Source organism: Cebus imitator, unplaced genomic scaffold (genome assembly GCF_001604975.1).
Source record: "Cebus imitator isolate Cc_AM_T3 unplaced genomic scaffold, Cebus_imitator-1.0 Scaffold280, whole genome shotgun sequence".
Classification (NCBI taxonomy): domain Eukaryota; kingdom Metazoa; phylum Chordata; class Mammalia; order Primates; family Cebidae; genus Cebus; species Cebus imitator.
This window is the reverse complement of record NW_016107595.1, coordinates 141,513-145,952: the sequence shown is the minus strand read 5'-3', so window position 1 is coordinate 145,952 and position 4,440 is coordinate 141,513. Positions and strand designations below refer to the sequence as shown.

The 4,440-nt window shown below is 52.5% G+C and overlaps 1 protein-coding gene across 4 annotated transcripts in view; it reads right to left on the bottom strand.

The window, feature by feature from the left end:
* HSH2D (hematopoietic SH2 domain containing) overlaps nucleotides 1-1,383 on the bottom strand; it is an 18,493-nt gene extending 17,110 nt beyond the window's left edge. For 3 of the 4 annotated variants that reach the window (XM_017501170.2, XM_037728733.1, XM_037728732.1), the window contains exon 1: nucleotides 1,300-1,383. The gene's annotated coding sequence lies outside the window, so the exon portion shown is untranslated. The remainder of the gene's footprint in view (nucleotides 1-1,299) is intronic. The other variant, XM_017501171.2, reaches the window with a different exon arrangement.
* Between the last annotated feature and the right edge of the window lie 3,057 nt (nucleotides 1,384-4,440).

The following is a 4,440-nucleotide window of genomic DNA, read 5'->3' as shown; positions in this document are numbered from 1 at the left end:
CCCGTCTCTACTAAAAATACAAAAATTATCTGGATGAGGAGGTGCATGCCTGTAATCCCAGCTACTCAAGAGGCTGAGGCAGGAGAATTGCATGAACCCACAAGGAGGAAGTTGTAGTGAGCTGAGATCAAGCCATAGCACTCCAGCCTGGGCAACAGAGTGAGACTCCGTCTCTAAATAAATAAATAAGATAAAGTAAAATAAAAATACAAAAATTACAGTGGTTTGTGCCTGTAGTCTCAGCTACTTAGGAGGCTGAGGCAGGAGAATCACCTGAACCCAGGAGGCAGAGGTTGCAGTGGGCTCAGATTGCCCCACTGCCCTCCAGCCTGAGTGACAGAGCGAGACTCTGTCTCACAAAAACCCCCCAAAAAACCCCACCACCACCACCAACAAAAAAGCCCAGAATTGGAGCCAGATGGCCTGGGTTCAAACCCCAGCTCCCCACTTAGCCACTGAGTGACCTCAGATAAGTCACATAGCCTCTTTCTGTGCCTGTCTTTCTGTCTTTAATCTGGGGATAATGATATTTACCTAGGAATGTTTAGTTAGTGTGTATATATAGAGAGACATATACAATATTCACGAATCCAGTTGTGACCTAGCATGGGATAATGTTGACAGGCTTGTTCTTTGTTTTCTACTTGGAAGAACTCCTACTTATCCTTCAAAACCCAGTGAAAATGTCCTGTCCTCCAGGTAGCTTTCCTGCCTCTCCCCCCAGACAAAGCCCTGTACCCCGCTCTGTCCCCAGTGTTCCCCTTTGTTCCTCCCTCTGGTCCAGCCATGACCCCATGGAGGTAGAGTATATCTGGCTGTCTCCACTAGCCTGAGGGCCTCCTAAGGATCAGGGCCTAAGGATCTGAGTTGTCGTCGTTTTCTGGGTCCTGGTGCTGGCCCGGCAGAGTGGAGGGTGCAAGGGTCTTTGCTGATGAACAGCTATCTAGTGATGAAAGAACTCATACTGAAATTCAAACTCCTGACCCTGGCCGGGGGCCTCCTCTACTTCCTGGCTACCCACATTCCAGACCTAAAGACCTCCCTGCTCTCTCTCCCACCTCTCCACACCTTTGCTCATGCCGTTTTCCTGCCAGGACTGCCTTTCCCCAACTCCGGCTCCATTTTCCAGTGGTGACCACAAATGCCCCCTCCTCCACGAAGCCCTCCCCCATGCTACCAGAAAATCCCTCCCGCCACCCCAGGACCCACCAGCCCTGTCCCTCCTTCTGGCCTAGCCCGGCTCCCATGCTCTGTCTCCTCGGGGGCTGAGAGGGGGGCTGAGGCTCTTGGGGCACGTACCTGGGAGACCCTTGGATGGCCGAGGCCCTCACGGTGGCTGTGGCAGCGCCAGCAGGAGGCTGGGTTTCGATTCAGGGTCCCCACGTCAATGGGGCGGGGCTGGCTGCCCCGAGGCGGTTCCTGTTTCCTTAAGCAGGTGAGCCCTGGGGCGGGACAAGGACAGGCCCAGTCACCCTATCTGCAGTCCAGCAAAGCAGCTGCTGCCACAGGTGCAGGGACAGCTTGCTCCTGCCTTGCCCCCAGCAAGCCGTTATTGAGCGCCTACTGTGTGCCTACTCTTTGGAGGACACAGGGGTGACACCGAGACAGATGCAGGGCCCTGCCAACTCCTGGCATCTATAAAATATCAAGCCATGAAGAGGAGGAACACGCCATTCCAAAGGGGGAACAGGCGACAGGAGCAGTGGCTCATGCCTGTAATCCCAGCACTTTGGGAGGCTGAGGCGGGTGGATCATTTGAAGTCAGGAGTTTGAGACCAGCCCGGCCCACGTGGCAAAACCCCATCTCTATTAAAATATAAAAATTAGGCCGGGCGCGATGGCACATGCCTGTAATTCCAGCACTTTGGGAGGCTGAGGACGGCAGATCACCTGATGTCAGGAGTTCAAGATCAGCCCAGCCAACATGGTAAAATCTGACCACTACTAAAAATACAAAAAATTAGCTGGGCGTGGTGGCAGGTGCCTGTAATCCCAGCTACTTGGGAGGCTGAGGCAGGAGAATTGCTTGAACCGGGGAGGCGGAGGTTGCAGTGAGCTGAGATCGTGCCACTGCACTCCAGCCTGGGCAACAAGAGTGAAATTCCATCTCCAGAAAACAAATAAAACACAACAAAACAAAAATTAGCCGAGGGTGGTGGTATGCACCTGTAATCCCAGCTACTTGGGAGGCTGAGGCACAAGAATCACTTGAACCCAGGAGCCGGAGGTTGCAGTGAGCTGAAATCACACCACTGCACTCCAGCCTGGGCGACAGAGCGAGACTCCTTCTCAAAACGAAAACAAAAACAACAAAGAGGAAACAGAGGCCAGGAGCAGTGGCTCATGCCTGTAATCCCAGCACTTTGGGAGGCTGAGGCAGGTGGATCGCTTGAGGCCAGGAGTTCGAGACCAGCCTGGCTAACATGGTGAAACCCTGTCTCTGCTAAAAATACAAATATCAGCCAGGCGTGGTGATTGGCGCCTGTAGTCCCAGCTACTCAGGAGGCTGAGGCAGAAGAATTGCTTGAACTAGGGAGGCAGAGGTTGCAGTGAGCTGAGATCACGCCACTGTACTCCAGCCTGGGCAGCACAGGGAAACTCTGTCTTAAAAACAAAACAACCCAAACAAACAAAAAAACCCAAAGAGGGAATAAGAAGGGGGAGCAGCAATTGCACAATCCCCCAGAGGTGGCCTCACTGACCTGGAGGAAGGGGCATTTGCGGGTGAGGAGACATCTGGATTTGGGGAGTGTGTGCTGCCGAAAGAGTGTATTTTTTGTAGAGATGGGGTCTTGCTATGTTGCCCAGGCTGCTGAGGGGAAGAGCAGGCACAAAGGCCTTGAAACTGAATGCAGCCTGGACAAGCTGTGATCTCATGGCCCGCAGAGATCCACACCAGGACTTCCTCAATCACAAAATGTTCAAAAATATTTTTATTGATTGATTAACTTATTTTAGAGACAGGGTTTCAGTCTGTCACCCAGACTGGAGTGCCGGGGTAGTCATAGCTCACTGTAGCCTTGAACTCCTGGACCCAAGGGATCCTCCTGCCTCGGCCTTTCAAGTAGCTGGGACTACAGGCATGCACCACCACGCCTGGCTAATTAAAACAATATTTTTGCTGGGTGCGGTTGTGCTAGCCTAGAGCCAGAACCTGAGCAATGCCATTTTATAAAACGCAAAACTGTTTTTAAAATAAGTTGCAACGGCTGCCCCATTCTCACAATAACTCCCAACACTTTGGGAGGCCAAGGCAGATGGATCACCTGACATCAGGAGCTCAAGAGCAGCCTGGCCAATATGGTGAAACCCTGTCTTTACTAAAAATATGAAAAATTAGCCCAGGGTGGTGCTGGGCACCTGTCATGGCAGCTACCCAGGAGGCTGAGGCAGGAGAATCGTTTGAACCTGGGAGGTGGAGGTTGCAGTGAACCGAGATCGCGCCACTGCACTCCAGCCTGGCGACAGAGCAAGACTCTGTTTCAAAAAAAAAAAAAGAAAGAAAAGAAGAGGAGGAAGAAGGAGGAAGGAGGAAAAGGAGGAGAAAAGAAAAACTCAGGGCAAGCGGCCCCACTCACTGTAAAGCGGTTCCAAGCTGGGGAACCAGGGCTGCCAGTGCAAATGTCTTCATTCTTTTGAAGGCCTCCCTCTCGGGACCACCGATGCGGTCCAGGCTGGATTCCTCCTTGTGTATTTATTCTTAGGAGGTTCAGTGTTTTTCTTCTGATTTTAAATAAGCCGAAGCCCTCTGGGAAGGCCGTCACAGCACCGGGTCCTGGGTGCAGGCCTGGCATGCCTAGCAGACTGGCCAGCCCTGGCATTGTGCTTGTACTCAGGCAGACAGGCAAAACGACTTCCTCCTCTGCTGCCGGGCAGAAAGGGCTCAGGTCCTGCTGGGGGCCTCCCCACGGGCCTATCACACTGGCCCAGCTGGGCTACATAAGCTCACCTACCGTAAGCCCACCTGGGTGCTCTGTCACACCCCTGTTCCCCCTCAAGGCAGTAGAAGTGCGTTGTCTGCCCTCTGAGGTCAACAAGGGTTAAAGCAGGAGACACATAGCACCTGGCTTCTCATTCACCTGTTGTGTGTCCTCGGGTGAATTGCTCAGCCTCTCTGAGCCTCAGTTCTGCATCTGTGAAATGGGTATAATAGCCCTCCTTAGTCACGTGAAGATGATAGGCAACCCTCCAGCACGGTGCATAGAGGTCAGTTGGGAGTGAGAGAATCAGCACTCTCTGTTGTGACTTCATTCAAACAAGGCCTTTGTGTCTGGCTCAGGGAGACACTGGCTTGTGCTTCAGACCTCATAGGCTGAGCTGCCTTGGACAACTTGCTTCACCTCTCTGTGCCCAATCTCTTTTTCTTCTCTCTCTCTCTCTCTTTTTTATTTGAGACAGAGTTTCATTCTTGTTGCCCAGACTGGAGTGCAGTGGTGTGAT